Genomic DNA, 17,831 nt, shown 5'->3' with positions numbered 1-17,831 from the left:
TGAATCTGGATTAAAGACTAACATTTTTTGAATGAGAAAGCCAAAATACAAGATGTCTGAAAGTTGTTGTAGTCCCATACGCGGCCTCATGAATATTTCTGCATATTTCATGAACTGGATCTGTTGTTGGCCTTTTAAGCATCAGCGAAGTAAGTGCGATTTTGTCCATCTTTATACTGATTTTGATCAAGAATACCCAAGGCATGGAAGTTAAAAGATCTTATAGACTCCTTTCAGCAACCTCTTTACATAAAGTGAACCCTCTCTAAAAAGACGGCCAACGGTTATAGTTCATTTTGGTCTGTAAAGGAGATGATTTTGAAAAAAGATTATTTATCGATCGCTTTCAGAAGGTTCATTTTAGGGAAGTGTCGCTGCGCAAAGGCACTTTATATTTTCTTATGCCTACAGTTGCAAGCAGCCAGGTGTTTGCATCCAACCCTTTGTCACCCATCAATGGACGAGAGGGAAAGTCGCTGAATACTGGTAGTTCGGTTAGGAGTTCAAGTTCCGGCTAACGGGCTTGTTGCAGGGGCGTTTTCGTTGTTTACCCCATGTGCGTGGCTACGAGCTAGTTTTCCTTAGAAAGTATAGACAGATGTCCCTCAAGTGCTTGCCATAATTAAATGAACCAAACATCCATCCCATCGTTATGGTAGTGAGGCTTTACATGGTCGGTAGATAATGTATACATAAAAGTATATGCACTAATTGCAGGATTAATTTAACCAAATAGAAGCATCATAGCAAATTCAGTATCTTTGGGAGTGGGTCTGGAATTTGCTCTTAAACTTTATACAGCTCGGGTTAAGCAAGAAGATTAGATTTCGGAACAAAACACTTTCAGCTGATTTTAGCGGTAGAATAGCAAACAGCAAAATGTCTTATCAGACAAACCTGTGATGATCAAACGAGAAAGAATATTTTGTGCGTAAAGGCGGAAGAAAGAGTTATAAGTGCACTTGAGAAAACACGAATAAAAAATACGTAGACGTCGCTTTCCGATAAAGATCGTTACAATAATCTTTGGATTAGGGTATTGAGATATAACCGATCTTAAGAAACCAAATTTTCAGTTCAACTTCCGTAGTTTTTTTCAATCCTGCGCATTAATCTTGTTTTGGCCACCTCGGGCACCGCTGATCTGAAGATACTTCTGATAACATTTGCAGAAGATAAATTTTCATGACTGTTATAGGAAATGCAAATTTCGTAGCTCTAACGGCGCACAACTAAGAGGAATTCACGAGATCTTTTTATACATAATTTTACATTCTTAAATATATTCCTCTACTACAAATTTATAACCAATGTAGAAACACTTTTCTTAATATTTTTTGTTTGGAAAGAGTCTAGCCATAATTTTTAAAGTCTAGATGAAAAGTTATGGGACATCATTTTCGGCCAACGTACTTCTTTTGTGAAGGTACATCTTTAAGTATGAATAAGATCTCTGAAAATTATATGTTCATCCATTTTCCCATCTAGTGACAGAACAACTGGCTGTATAGTGTTTCGTAGTATTTTCTATGTGTAACGTGAATATTAACCAATTTCTTTGGGAAACCCTTTCATGAAGGTTCCATTAATATAAGCTTATCAAGGAGATAACTTTTTAATAAATAACATAACTGAATTTTCTTCGTGGAATCGACTCAATACAAATCAACCAATAGCGGGAGACAGGAAAAATTTTTCTCCCGCCTCCAACTTATTTATTTATTTATTTATTTATTTTTATGTAAATCAGGGACTGATTATAACATTCTATGTTAAGGAGAAATTGAAATATAGAAATATCAAGACACACTTCTGCCTGTTTAAACTCGATAAAATTTAGTAATTTATAGATATCAGATTTAATTGTAATGGTTCTAGGAAAAAAGCCCACAGGAATATTTTTCACAGAATAATGCTAACAGGTACAAATGCTCACAGGAAAAAAGCACACACACACACACACACACACACACACAAAAAAAAAAAAAAAAAAAAAAAAAAAGCTCACATGGAAAAATGCTCACTTAGAAATTTACTCACACGGAAAAAAGGTCACATGATATATGCTCGCATGGAAATAAGCCCACTGATGAATAAAATACGTAGAAATATCTTTACATTAATCAATCAATAATTAATCGATCTTGAACATCGCACACCTACTTAATTTTTAAAAGAAAAATTATTTAATCATTTGAAAAAAATTATTGGACAAATGCTCACATTAACCTTTTCAGGGGTAGTATATAAAAGAATGAAAACTATAGTAAAATTTTGCATGTACTATAATATTTTACACCGCTGTCCCTGTACGATATTTTTATTCTTGTCACTGGCAATAGTTAGTTTTTTTTTTTTTTTTCCACTCTATTTTTTGCTTCTTTTGATGTGTAGCTATAGGAATTGATGTTTGAATGTAGTTATTTAAGTTTGGAGCCAAAAAAGTTCTAGAAGACCACAGTTTCCAATCGAAGTGAGGAATCATTATGAAGCAGCTTTCGAAAAATCTCTTAAAACCACAAATCGTTACGAAAGTTTTCATAAGGTACTAAATTCATTATTTGATTGTAGCCATCCCAGTATGTGATTTCTATTTGACGGACCGAAAAAAGATTTAGCCTGTAAACGTTTATTATTAGTTATTGTAAATACAGGGTGTGTTGAAGTTTAAAAAAAGAAAAGAAAAAAAAAAAAAAAAGAAAGAAAGAAAGAAAATATCAAAACTTACATTTGGTAATCTTGAATCATGTAAGAAACTATAATGAAATCGATGATAAAATTCGATATTTACATATATTAACCAATATTCAGTAATTTTATGTATTTATAACTTTTTGAAATATATGTTTATGATTTATATAATTATAAGGTATTTCTCCCACTTTCCTAGCGTGCCTTCGTGGTGTAACGGTAGCACGCTGGGTCGGTATTCCAGAGGTCCGTGGTTCGATTTCCGGCGAAGGCGGTTGTTAATTTTTCATCTGTCCGGCTTCCAAAAAATACCTAATGTCTCTATAAGTGGCGCCCGAACTAAAATGGTTGTGGACGATGATTCTCCGCACCCAGGATTTGGCGACTAAATTCCCTAAAACACTAGTCGCCCTTTAAAAAGAGGAGTACATAAGTTATTTCTCCCACTTCCCAGCCGTGCCTTCGTGGTGTAGTGGTTCCGCACGCTGAGCCGGTATTCCAGAGATCCGTGGTTCGATTCCCGGCGAAGGAGGTTGCATGTTTTTCATCTTTTCTGCTTCCAATTAACCTAATAACTCTACATAATACTAAGGTATTTTATGTAATTTAAATAAAATAATTATTCATATTTGCTTATTCTTCTAAATGTTTATAATATAAAATGTGTAATTGATATTTACTATTATTTTGTTTTTTTAACAATTAAAATTATATTATTTTTTCACTATGTATTCTGTTTAGTTTTTCTTCTTTCCTTCTCACCTTTTCATAATCCAAAACGGTCCATTTGTTAATCTTATATAGCAACTGAATCTACACATAAGTTATACAGTTTTTGATATATATGTCATAGATGTTTTGGTAATTTAATTAATTTTTCTTTGAAAAATTAAAGTAGGTGTACCATGTTCAAATTGATTAATTATTGATTGATTAATGTAAGAATATTTCTACGTATTTTATTTATCAGTGGGCTTATTTCCTTGTGAGCATATATCTATATGAGCTTTTTTCCGTGTGAGCTTTTTTTTATGTGGACATATTTCTGTGTGGGCCTTTTTTCTTGTAAGCATTTATACCTGTGAGCATTATTCTGTGAGCCTTTTTTCTGTGGGTATTTTTCAGGTTATCAATTGTAATATTAGTATAAATTGTTTAATTATAATATACAACCTTTTTAGCTTTTTCTTAAAAGAAGCGGATAATTATCATTTAGCTTAATTTACCTACATTGTAGATTTTAAATAAAAAATAATATGCGACTTCTTTTGTAATCATAGTAAAGTTCAGTTTCAGCACATATATATTTAAAAATAAATATTATAGACTAGTTTTAATGAGTTTTTCTTCTAAACCACTTTTTCCTTCTGTTACAGAGGTATATTTTATATGAACATCATATAATTGGCAGAACTGGAATTCACAATCGAAAAAATTTAATTAATTATATTTATTTTATGCATTAATCAGAGATAAGACATGAAGAAGCTTGTTTTGTGTCAATGATTCAAAACTTAATAACATTAAGCCTCAATTTTACCTAAAAAATTTACTACGAGTTAAAAATTAATTTTTCTATTAATGCTACAAATCTGAATTTTATTTGTATGAACGAAATGCTTGAAATTTTCATTTGAATACAGAATTAGTGCTGTAAATTGATAAGTAATCATAATGGAAATTTATGCAATAACAATAAAAACTAATAATACTTAAATTCTTGTGCAACTATGTTATAGATATTTAACGGATGGAATTCTATTTTCACTTTTAATTTAATACAGCTGAACATCAAACTGTTCTTTCCCAAGCAAACAATCATGTCATATGGCGCATCTATTGCTGTTTATCTCGCAACGTTCTATTGTTTATCACGAGGCGTTTATTTTTTATCCAAGCTTGTTTACTTCAGATCTATTTAGATAAATATGCAGAAATACATAGACATTTTAGATGAAAGAAGGAATCAATATATTTAAAAAAGATAGGGTGTAAAGTTTTACACCTCTATTACAACTATCATTCAGAAGAAAAAAAGCAAATGGAAGCAGATGGTTTCCATCAACTGCTGTCCACTTCGTTGTCTTTTCTTCACGATATTGTCACTGCAGTAAAATTATCAGCTTTAAAAGCAAATAGTGTAACAATGTTAGGAAAAATTTCAGCGATTAATATCATGTGGCTATGAATATGTAAAAGGTCTTCAGACACTACTATGTATATCATTTGAGGCTTTAGAAAGAAATGGTTTCACCACGACGCATTAGAAATCAACATATGGATTATAAAAGTCTAAAGAATAAAGAAGAGCCATTTCTGGTTACGAAAAAAAAAAAAAAAAAGAATCGCCTATGAATTCTGAACTTTAATGTTATACTCATACTCTATATATTCTCCATATTCGCACTTATGTGTAAAATTTGTAGGTATTTCTCGGAAACCTACCGTTTAATCCAGTGCTACTAAAATCTCGTTTCCTAGAAACGTCCCACCTAGCCGCGCGCGTCGCTAGGGCTTTTAAAAGGCGGATTGTATTAATGAGTCCGGAAACATCCCTATATAGGAAAGAAGGTAATGTCCTGTAAGATAAAAAAAAAAATTAGATTCTTTGCCTACAAACTGCTACTGAAAGCATCTAAAATATTGCCAGGATAAAAAGTTAAGGAGGATTTAAGAACTAAACGAATTTATGAATTAATATATATATATATATATATATATATATATATATAGGCATGTTTATATTTTGTTTTTAAAAAAATTGTTTTGTAATTATTTATATATATATATATATCCATCTGTGTGTGTATGAGTAGGATGATAAAAAATACTTAAATCAAAATTCTAACTTAAAGTTGCAACAGCCCCTTCATTCTTAATTTTAATTTGGACATTTTCTCTTTCTATTCTATAAACAGTAACTTCTTATAATAATTTTTTTCTGGACTGCGTCATTTATAGATTAATCCATATTGTATGGCTTTTACATGATGCTAATGATGTAATAGTTTTTTCAAACTAAATCGTAAATTAGCCAATAATCATTTTAGCTATTAATTACTAATCAAATGCTATCAAAATCAAAACTAATTCACTCTGAATTAATTTTCCTCCTGAGCACATCGCTTCTGGTCCTGGGTCTAGCTAGAGCGCTGCGTGGTGCGTTTCGTTTTACTGCAAAGTAATCAAAAATAGAAATAATTTGAAAAAAGTACGACTAGAGAGCAAATGTAATTTTTTTTAAAAAAGAGAATATTAAATCTGCCGAGACTGTTTCTTATTAAATTTATCTCTGACAAGTTCGCTCTTCATTACGCATAAACATCTAGCAATAAATTTTTTCTGTATTATTATTATATATATATAACTGCTCATTCAAATTGAGAACTTTCTTGCCAATATCAGGAACTTAATATACATTTCTGTATTTGCAATTTATTTCGGGAATGAAACTTTACGAAATTAGTACTGTAAAAACTTCCTTTAAGTCACTTATATAGTATTATTTATAAAGTTCTTATATTAATTGATTTTAAATCATAGTTTCCTCCTTGTAAACATTATCCATTATTTCGTGATGAGTTAAAAGCATGCAAAGTATTTTGTTATACATGCACATCTATACATCTTTAATTGCCTTAACTAGAGGAGTTAATTTTCCCATCGTTTTGTTGAGGTAGCTGATAATAATTTAGGTAGAGGGTTATCAGTAAATACAGATAAACCTCCCTAAGATGACTACTTACTTTTCCAGACGAGTTTCGTCTAAACTAGTGGTAGTCATCTCAGAGAACAAGACTGTCAGTCATGGTCACTAACAATGGTTATTTATGCTCCCAGGGATATTGATAGTCTTCATATATATGACAGACAATAATCATAAATTGTTTCACTGCATTTTCAGAGCAAATAAACTCCATAACCAAACAATTATATGCACCAATTCACTTACTCTGTCAAAGATTCAGCATCAAGAAGGTTCCGAGCAATTTCCGCTTTCCCGTTAATCCACAGGACTCTCAAATAAAGTTCCCGTTATAACATCTTGAAAGTCCTTAGCAGAGAAAAGTACTCCATAGGAGTCCTATCTCCAATAAGATCATCCTATTCCATCTAAAAAACCAACGGGGGACAAAACAACAGAGTAACAACCGAAACTAAATTTCCATTTATGTTTGCCTACTGAACCAGAAGCTGCTTTTCATGCAATTATGTATAGAGCTGAATTCAGCGAGCGGAATACATAAAAATTTTCCAGAACGAATCGCTATCAGAAAATAAACAGGTTAGCCGTGACATCTTTCAGAGTATTAAAGTAAGTTCTCGAATTTCACGTAATAGTCGTTCTGCGAGGAATGACAATGAATCTAATTAAAATCTAATTAAATACGTATATTTAACTTGGCACGCAGTGAAATTAAGAATTATTATCTCTTTAAACCCATGGTTGTATCAAATTATAATTCTTTATCCCCTTATTATAATGTTCTGGAAATTATTGCATGTTCTATTTCTATAACCTAACGGATACATATTTAATGTGGAAATAAAAAATTTAAGGGCTCTTTTTTTCTTATGTTTGTGACGTAAAACGTATTTTGATGTTTTTAATGAATAGCAACTTTTATTTTATTTTATGTTAGACAAAGTCTTGTCTCCACTATAAAAAATTCACCCTTTTTTTATATACGTTTTTCTCAGAAATTATAAAAGTTAAGGGTATGAAATTTTTAAAGTGAGATAATAAGTATTACGTATTTTAACAATTAACTTCTTTCTTAGTTTAAAGTTGCAATTTAATTGATTTCATAAAATTCAGAATTTAATCGCATTTATTCTTCGAAAACAAATGTTTCTAAATAAACCAATGAATCCCAATAAAATAAATAAAATAAAACAAACATGCGTTAAAATATTCATTAATACAACAAAAAATATATTAAAAAAACTTCAACGCATTACATTTTACATATACTGAGGGGGAAAAAACAATATGAAACCCTTAAAAAAACTAAGAAAACATTATTTGAGAAAAAATCCACTTTTTTGAAAGTAAACTTCACATTAATAATACACTTCTGACCATTCACCGTGAAGGAAAGTAAGTACAAAAAAGACATTTATTATACATGAACAGTATGACAAAACATACTACTAAGACAAAATGATTAAATTTGCAAGCTGTTTGGGGGTTTAAAGGGGTGCGAAATCAATAGAAAAAGCAATAGAAATCAATACAAACAAAAATAGGAATACTCACAATGTATTTTTCTGCCAGATTGGTTTCGTTGTCATACGTGACTACATAGTAAAATAAATTTTTAAAACGCTTCCTATATGACTGGGTCGCTTATCTGTCAAGATTATTGTGCCACAACGTATTTCATATATGATAATGTAAATTAGGTGCTAGATATGTACACTAGACGACGTTGGAAATTTTCGCTCATCTTACACATCTTTTATTTCCGGATAAACAAAGGTGAATGAACTCTTGTGAATTAGGTCAGATAATTCTTATTTCCATACTGTTATCTTCGAATAACCAGGAGAGGTATTTAAACTTATCGATAAGTTTTCTATTTTTGTGATTAGCATGTATCTTAAATTACATAAACATATGAACTCATGTTTTAGAGTTAAGAATAACCTAAGTTCCTAAACTTTAGAAGCACAAGCGAAGGTTTCTAATTATACAGTGTATTAGGTAGCCAAATAGATAACACCGCTCAACACTGGTAGTTCGATCTGGCTTCAAATCCAGAAGAACAGGCTGCTGCATTGGCATTTTCATGGTTTTCCCCGTGTATAACATACTTAAGAGAATAAACAATTCTCTTAAAAAACTCCTCCATGGAGGCTTCCTTCAGAACGAATTCAAGGGCATATAGCCCTTCAATTCATTAAAGGCAAAAGATTACATGTCTTTGAAATACGCAGATTCTCTTGCATCAGTACTGTCGAAAAAAGAAGAAAAGGTTTAGAAGGTGAATGGCATTCTGCGAGAATCTCTTAAGAATTTTCTATGTGTACTCTATGAGGATTATAATTAATTACCACACTGATGAAGTAAGCGAGCTTCCATAAGTGGATGACACTTTCGTTTTCTAGATATAGTTTCACGAAAAAAGTATCTCGGTAAGGATAGCAATTGTCCTCCATAAAGCGAAATTTAAATCCCATTGCTGAGCTAAACACATTACTGCAAAATGTATCTCAGGGCTGTGATAATTTTCCTTTCGCATTCATAAAGCGCATAAATCCAGTATCATGACACACTAAATAAAGGAAACATTTTAGAATACTGGAGGCATTGTACCCAACCCATGATCTCTCTTGATGAAGACACAGTGTAAACCTCCTAGCAGATTAAATTGGATTTACTACTAAATAAAGCACATATTTATCGGTCATGTGCCAAAACAATTAAATTCTTTGTACGGAATTTCGACTAACTGCAATTAAATTAATAGAACTTTCCCGCCTGCGGTCATACAATCCTCAAGAAATCATTTTATGTCACTAAACTTTAACACTCAGTTATCTGCCTATGTTCTGTACTGAAGTCATGATACATTTCCATTCTGTTAGATATACCATAAGACTATGACACTGGAGTTGGATAAGGCTTTGACACTGAACCAGGTGTTATGTATGGGATAAAGTCCTGGGACACTGCTGCTTATGTTTGGCCAGTATCTAATCCAACGATAATTCTGTTAGCATAAAATTGTCTTCATGGAGTTCTGAGCTGAATTCATCTGATATACAACACTGGTACATAAGACAGACGCATAACATAAGTTTTATTGTGCAGTTTTTATTTCTGTTTTACTTGCTTGGCATTACTAGATGCCGAGTTTGACATACACAAAGCGATTCAAAATGTCTTAAAAAAAACTTAAAAGGTAGGCCATGAATAAAAACAAACCATTTTTTACATAAGAACACATAGCCTGAAATAACACTGATTGCGATAAAAATACAGAAGGAATAATAATAATAATAATAGTAATAATAAAATATGAAAAATGCGATAGTGTATTAGAAAACATATGAGCTTTTCAATTTCAGAAGTGCTGAAAATTCCGCGCACATTATTTGATTAACAATGTCGATGCATGTATAAACGAATACAAAGGAAAATTCCAACCCTTTTGGTAACACGTGTTACTATAATTAAGACGCAATAACACGCCGAATAAATACTGATTCAGAAGTCAAACAACAAAAATCAGCGTTAATTCACAAAATTTTCACAGGACTAGTTTCGATGGTTTTACCGAACCATCATCTTCAGCTGCAAAACCGCAAATGAACAAGATAGGAAATAATGTTTAGATAAGATAAGAAAGCCTGGACAAGAATAAGCAAGTGGCGCCATCTGTTGGCGAAACCAGAACTAAAACATAATTTCTCTAAAAGCGTGTTACTATTCTCGTGTTACTATCTTAAAGAAACTTACGACGAAGTCAGTAGAAGAAGTTACGAAACTCTAGCACTTCAAAACTTTGAATCCTAGGTAAGTAACATCAAGGCATGTGGAATCATCCCCGGCCAATTCGTTGTACAAGAAGCATACCTGCCGCACATCCAAACTGATATGCACGAGCATTCCAAATTATGCCGAAATCACCACTGCTGAAGTACATATATAGGAATATACGTATTACTTCCAGCAAGACCTCTTCTAGGAATTTCCGATAATTATGCCCGTCTTTTCGCAATCGAAAAAAATTTGCGATCCAAGAAAACATTAATCTCCAACCTCAAGTGGATGTGACGTCTTCTTGCACGTCTAAAGATGTAAGTCCTCCACGTAAAATACTCAGCACACATTTGATTGAGGATCACCAATGTGCTGAGAAGTAACTCAGGTCTTTTTTAATAAGTTAATTAATTTATGTGTAGTGATAAACCGACTTTCTGTAGGAGGTAAGTGCTTCATTCGGTCCTGGTTATAGTTCTGTTTATACCGAAGAATCCAGTTGTTGCACTCTGCGGCTCAAGAACATAGATGTCTAATGATGGGGTCAACATCTACTTGAGAACCGTTTATGATACAATCGTATCGCGACTAGCCCATTTTTCTTAGCTTCCCATTAAAAGAAGTGCATGCCAGACATAACAATGCTTTCTAATACAGGATAGTAATGTTGCAGCTACATGTTCCATGAGTGTTGCGCTGTATTGAACGTTAACAAAGTCGCTGTATTACCTAAAGCCTATATCAGCATAATTGCCTGATGAACTAAAAGAAATATTAACTCTCGAAAAGATCTGTTCGCTGTTAGAGAAACGACATGGGAAAAGTGAGATTATATTCTGTCATTTAGAGAATTATTTTAAATGTTATATACACAATATATACAATCAATTCTTACAACTATGATTACATGAAATACACCATTATAATACCAAGCTGTTAATTGGGATGTGTACAAAGATATTAGCATACGAAAATTTACATACAAAGCGTAATATAATTTACACAAGGATGTAATATCATAAGAAATTAAACATAGCAAGGAACTATGTAAAGAGGGTTAATAACATTCAGCTGTCTATGAAGGTACCTTTTGATAGCATTTTGGTCTTAAAAGCTTTTTTCTGGTATCAGTTTCTTGATGAGTCCGAGTATAGATGCAACTAAAATACATCAGAAAATACATCTTGTCTCTCCACAGTTATATAATGCGTCTTCCTTAAAACCGAAGTGGTGGAAGTATGCGTTGAACGGACCATGACCTGTTAAGTGTTGCATGAGATAAGATTTGGTGTTAAGAAGTTCATTCACAGTGTTGGGAAGCATACCCTATTACTTAGACTGCTTTGCTATTAGATCGCCAACCATTTGCCTGAAATTAGTTTAACTAATATATATTTTTCAGTTGCAAACGTGGTAAAAATATTGTTCTAATTTTAATATTAGCCTCGATAGTTGCTCTTTTAGTTAAGCATGGGCCCAACATACATAAGTTCCAGGAGCCAAGGCAGAATTTTTTGTAATTTTCTAACTATTAAATTCTTGCTCTTGGTAAAAGCTTTTAAACTGGATATTGAATTCGAATACACTTCCCTATTTAAAAACTGTTTGTTTTTGTGCTTATAGTCTACCTTCAAAGTTTGTATTTAAAATCCTTTGAATGTTTTTGTAAGATCTTTTAAATGATCATATATATATATATCATGCTTCTATCACTACTGTATATTTGCTGGACAATTGATAGTTATGAAGAAGAATGAATTAGTTGGTCATGAATAAATATATTCATAATAACAATATGTGCATTTTACACCTGTGTGTGTGTGCCTGTACTGTATAGCTAAATAAGGAATCTTAGTGTTGATACGAAACTAATATTGGGTCGACAAGTGGGTGAATCAAGCAAGCATATCGTACTTACAGACGTTATATACAATTTGAAGGTTGAATGAAATAGTTACCATTATGGTTAATCGGTTTTGCGCCACGTCCTCCTTTGTCGAGTGAAACCCTCCAAAAAAATACTGGAGGGTCACACCATCATCCCTCGCCCTTCATCTCGAATTTATTGTAATACAATAAAGAATTTCTACATGGCCAAAGAGTGGAAATCAATATAAGACATATACATATTTGTTTAACAATATTGGTTAATTACAATGGTTTTAAATTATTTCTTACTCTTTCACAATAGTCATTATTTTCAATAGTGTAGGGTTTATATTTATTTTAACTAACATTTATTTTAAGTTTAAACTATCTTTCCTGTCAAGCCTTACTTTCCCCTGGAACTGCCAATGCCAGAATATGTAAATTTTAGTAGAACGCGCAAGGATTCAAATTATCAGCGGAAGTATTATGATTTAAATAGGAAGGAAACGAGTTCGGTGTGTGAGATTCTTACTTCACGAGCGCGGAGGTAGTTAGCGAGAAATTAAAGAACCCCGCGTTTCGGCCTATGTACTTGGCGGGAAGTAGTGTTAATCGTCCAAGTGAGCTTCAAGTCTGCTGATTTAGCAGCGGTATTGTAAAACGCGGTGAGTTAGTTATTTTAGAGAGCCTCGTAGTTAGAGTCTTGTCTTTAGTTTCTTTTCAGGTTATTATTTTTATTTGACCGCCGAGTTGGCGCCGTCTGTGAGCGTCAAGAGCACGCAATTGTAATTTATTACGTTGAATAAAAAGGGACTTAAACCCTTCACAAGACTCGGTGTTTTATCCAGTTTCCACAGTCACCTCTTGGTTGCGTGCAAGTTGGAGGCGCGCAACGTTACATTGGCGCCGAACACTTATCGAACTGAAATGGCCGAAAATTGGATGGAAGCCGCTGGACAACACCAAGAAATGACAAGCCAGTTAGAAGGATTTGGATACCTGGTCCAGACGTTGAGAGCGTCAATCAAGCCAAACGTCCATTTCGACGGAAAAAATTCGGTGGCGGTATTTCTAGAAGGTCTAGAAAACCACTTTCAGCTCTACCCTGTTCCTGAAAGACAAAAGGTTGCCATCGCCACATCAGCACTAAGAGGACAGGCCGCGCTATGGTGGAAAAACATAGGCAAATTTTTATTAGGGGAGTTTGGAAGCCAGACATATACATTTGAAAATTTCAAAAAATCGTTAGTAAAGGCCTTCCCCATAGTGAAAGATCGCGCACGGCTGGAAGCCGAACTATATAGTTTCTATCAACGGGATACAGCAGAATTGACGGACTTTATTCTACGAAAAATTAAGCTAACGGATATGCTGTATGGGAAGAAACCCGATGCGGAGATAATTGAAATAATATTACCAAGATTGTTACCCGCTGTTCAAGACTACTTTGAAATTAGAAACTCAAGCACATTGCAGGAACTCTTCGAATTGGCGGTGAAGTTTCAAAATCGCAGAATAGCGGAAGAAGCGAGAGGGGAAACATATTCTCAAAGTACCCGAAGGAAATCTTCACATGAGGAAACCAGAACTGGAAATCGCTCTTATGGGGGAAAGAACTATCAAGCTAACGCATCGAAACTCGAAGGTCAAGGCCCAAAAAGAAAATTTGAAAATAAACATCCGCGTACCCAGAAGACACAGATTGAAAGGAAAGCTTTAAACGAGTAGAGGGGCCTGTGAAAGGGAGGGTCCAGACCCCGGAAGTTTTAAAAAAAACCCTCAAATAGACATTTAAATACGGTCATCGTAAAAACCTCACAGCTACCAATTATACAAGTCCTGGTTGGCGATGTACCAGTAGAAGCCCTCATCGATACAGGAGCAGAAAGAAATTTTATGAGTAAAAATTTCTTCAAAACGAATTTTTATAGGGTACGATTATTTAAAACCAAAAATACGGAAATTATAGCGGCGCAAGGAAAAACATGTCACTGCATCGGGAAATTATCATTAAACTTACAGGTAAAAGAGGAAAGTCTCAAAGTATTAATTTTTGTAGTGAAAAATCTGCAAAATTCTCTTATTTTAGGTATGGAGTTTTTAAGGGCCGCGAGGGCCAAATTAAATTTTCAAGATAGTTCCGTGGTGTTGGAGATGGACCAGAGGGTGGTGGAACCTGTGGAGACACCGCAATTGGACCTTAGCCATCTGAATGACCATGAAAGTAAAGCAATACAGCAAGTGGTGAGTAATTTTTCTCATTTGTTTTCAGAAAAACCAGGAAACTGCCAAATAGTAACGCATAAGATTCAATTAAATGCCGAAAAACCTTGTAGGACTAAACCTTATCGCTATGACAAACAAAAAGACGTAATCATCGAGGAACATATTCAGGAGATGTTAAAGAATAAAATAATAACGCCCATAAATAGTGAGTACGCGAGTCCAGTCGTACTATGTAGGAAAAAGAACGAGTTTCCTCCTTCGTTATCCGAAGGAAACTAAATAGTATTACCAAATTTCCAGTTTACCCTTTGCCGGTTATAGACGAGATCATTAGACAGATCAAATCGACAAGATATATGTCTACTTTGGACTTAACGTCTGGCTACTATCAAATAGCTATGAGACCCGAAGATATACATAAAACCGCGTTTATAACAAAATCGGGCACTTATGCATTTTTACGCATGCCTTTTGGGTTGTGTGGGGCCCCATCAACATTCCAGAGAGCTATGGACGTTGTTCTAAAGCCTGTCCTAGGAAAGTCAACTTTAATTTATCTAGATGATATAATTATAACGAGTAGTACGTTGGAACAACACATTAATGATCTAGAACAAGTTTTTAAATTATTAAAAGAGGCCGGTCTTACAATTAACGCCTCAAAATGCAAGTTCGCAACTAAAGAACTTAAATATCTCGGTTATAAAATTTCGCAAAAGGGTATAGAAACGCAAGATTCAAAAATAAAAGCTATTAAGAATTTCCCACCGCCCAACACCGCCAAGAAACTTTCTTCGTTCCTTGGGTTATGTTCTTACTATCGATCTTTCATAAAAGATTTCGCTAATATTGTTGAACCACTCTTAGTAATCAAAAGAAAAAGGGCTAAATTTACGTGGACAGCGGAAGCTAACACAGCTTTTGAAAGATTAAAAGAAGCGCTCATTAATGCCCCTGTTTTAAAATTCCCGGAGGGGGACGAAAACCTGGAAATTGCTGCAGATGCGTCAGACTATGCGGTGGGTGCGGTTCTTATGCAAAATAATCATCCTCTGGCATTTTTTTAGTAAAACGTTGAATCAGACACAAAGGAATTATACAGCTACAGAAAGACAAACATTAGCCGTATTAATGGCTGTACACAAATTTCGAGTTTATTTCGGCAAATCGCCAGTAACAGTCTTTTCGGATCATGCGGCTGTTGGTAGACTTTACTCGGGGAAAAACCTAACGCCCAGGTTAATAAGATGGGCTTTAAAACTCCAAGAATATAATATCACAATAAAATATAAACCGGGTAAGGAAAACAATGTAGCTGACGCACTTTCTCGTATAAAACTGGACGATGAAGGACGATTAAATGCGCTGTGTTGACTACAAAAATTTTAAATTCTAGAGATACGGTTATTACTGAACTGAAAGCTGATCCTGAATTTGGAAATATCTATGCTTATTTGAAAGACCCCGAAAGCTTTGAGCACACAGATATCGATGCGATAAGAAATAGAGCAAAAAACTATGAAATAATAGATAATTTATTATTTTATACGAAAACAACAAACGAAAATCTTGAGTATAAGCCAGTCATCCCAGCCTCGCTTCGATTAAACATTTTGAAGAAGTTGCACGAAGCAAAAACAGCGGGCCACCTAGGGGTCAGAAAGACTATAAAAAGGGTACGCGAGGCGGTATATTTCCCGCAATTATACAAAATAGTAACGGCGTATGTCAGGTCCTGCAATCAATGTCAGTTAATCAATGATATTAATTACAGCCCGGCCGGATACTTAAATAGCATTCGCGCTACATTTCCGAATGAAATTTTAGGCATAGATCTTCTTGGTCCCTTCCCCCAGAGCGAGTTAAATAAAAATCGTTTTCTTTTAGTAATAGTAGATCATTTTTCAAAATGGATAGAAATTGTTCCACTTAAACGCGCGTCAGCCAAAACAGTCGCAGATGCATTCTTACACAGATACATTTTAAAATACGGTGCACCGATAAAAGTCATTAGCGATAACGGAAAACAATTCATTAGTCAAATATTTGAAAACATATGCAATGGACTTGGCATACGCCATATCAAAATGGTTCCGTATAGACCACAGGCTAACATAGCAGAAAGAGTTAATAAAAACATAGTAAAAATAATTCGCAGTTACGTGAGCACACATCACAAGCGCTGGGATGGCTACATAAATGAATTAGCTTATGCTTTAAGAACGGCACATCATGATACTACGGGAAAAACTCCAGCAGAATTATTCTTAGGCCGAAAATTAATTACGCCTTTAGATAAATTATTCTTTGTGCAACAAAGAGAGCAGGAGTTTAAACAAAAAGATGTGCAAAAGCTAATTGATCAGGCGCTTAAAACCTCGGATACGGCACGAAATAGGCAGAAAATATATTATGATAGAAAACGCCGTGAAGCAGATTTTAAAGTTGGGGATAAAGTATTGAAGCGGAAATTTTCTTTATCAAGTGCCCCAGACAATTTTATGGCAAAGCTAGCTCCAAAGTTTGAAGGCCCCTATGTAATTCAGGAAATCAAAGGAGTAGTCTTATATCTTAAGAACGAGAGAGGGGAAATATGTAAAGCAAGTCCCGACCAGGTGAAAAAATACTATAATCCAAATGATTTTGAAATCCTTAAAAGTTTCTTGCAGGACTCAAGTCTAAACGAAATAGAAGGTCCAGAGACAACAACAACTATTCCACCACCCAAGAAACAGAGAACTGAAGAGAAACCTAGCACTTCTACAACCCGGACGTCGGTAGCAAAAAGAAAAAATAATTTTCAAACTCCAGCGTTTAAGAAAAACAAAAATACAGATGCACCGGGTAAAGAAACCGTGGTAAAGAGAAAAACACCATCTACAAAGGATAGCAGGAGAAATTACACATCAAGGAGAACGCGCACACGCATATTCGCAAAGCCTACAGACAATTTCGCTACGGGCTGCTCTCATTGGAGGAAACATCTGCTTGGCGGTCATATTTGGAATGGCGAGTTATCGTCCTGTAGGAGTGGTAATTAACAGCAAACAAACGGAAACAGCGTTTATTTCATTCAATATTTCTTAAATTTATGAATGAAAGCTTAGAGGAATTGTGTGGAATATATCTTAAGTAACGTACTGATCTTATTAATAGTTTATTTGTATTTGAGGTACTTACGTATTTTAAAAGTAATTTAAACTTTTAAAAGTACGTAATTGTTTTACAAGAAAAGGTGTTTATATCGAGACAGCATATGCACTTTTTCGTTATTTCACTTAGGAAGAGTCTGTTGTGTAAATTTTCATAGCGCATTAATTTATACAAATATAGGAATATTAAAAAATTAACCTAATGAAAACATTCAGTAAATATTTAAGGGTGTCGGATACCTATTCTTTTTACAAGTAAGTATAACTAAAATTATATTTTATTCCATTATGCGCTATATCTATTGAAACGCTTTTCGGGATCTTGGATCGTAATCTTGCTTACTGGTACCTACTACAAAGAGTACAAACCAGTAAATAAAAATAAGAAAAATTAACATTAAGAA

General features: G+C 33.9%; 1 protein-coding gene across 7 annotated transcripts in view; it reads right to left on the bottom strand.

The window, feature by feature from the left end:
* LOC118193879 (alpha-tocopherol transfer protein-like) overlaps positions 1–17,831 on the bottom strand; it is a 304,429-nt gene that overhangs the window by 24,825 nt on the left and 261,773 nt on the right. The window contains exons 1-2 of one of the 7 annotated variants that reach the window (XM_085823545.1): positions 6,644–6,892; positions 5,137–5,270 (exon numbers count right to left, since the gene is read on the bottom strand). The exons of 3 other annotated variants lie outside the window; for them this stretch is intronic. The gene's annotated coding sequence lies outside the window, so the exon portion shown is untranslated. Of the gene's footprint in view, positions 1–5,136; positions 5,271–6,643; positions 6,893–7,951; positions 8,099–17,831 lie in introns of those variants that run through there. 3 more of the 7 variants (XM_035365047.2, XM_035365049.2, XM_035365044.2) reach the window with 3 other exon arrangements.

This window comes from Stegodyphus dumicola, chromosome 9 (assembly GCF_044657685.1).
Source record: "Stegodyphus dumicola isolate Sdum_Otavi_A_Nest chromosome 9, ASM4465768v1".
NCBI lineage: Eukaryota > Metazoa > Arthropoda > Arachnida > Araneae > Eresidae > Stegodyphus > Stegodyphus dumicola.
The sequence above is the reverse complement of the archived record's forward strand: the minus strand, read 5'-3'. Positions and strand labels throughout refer to the sequence as shown.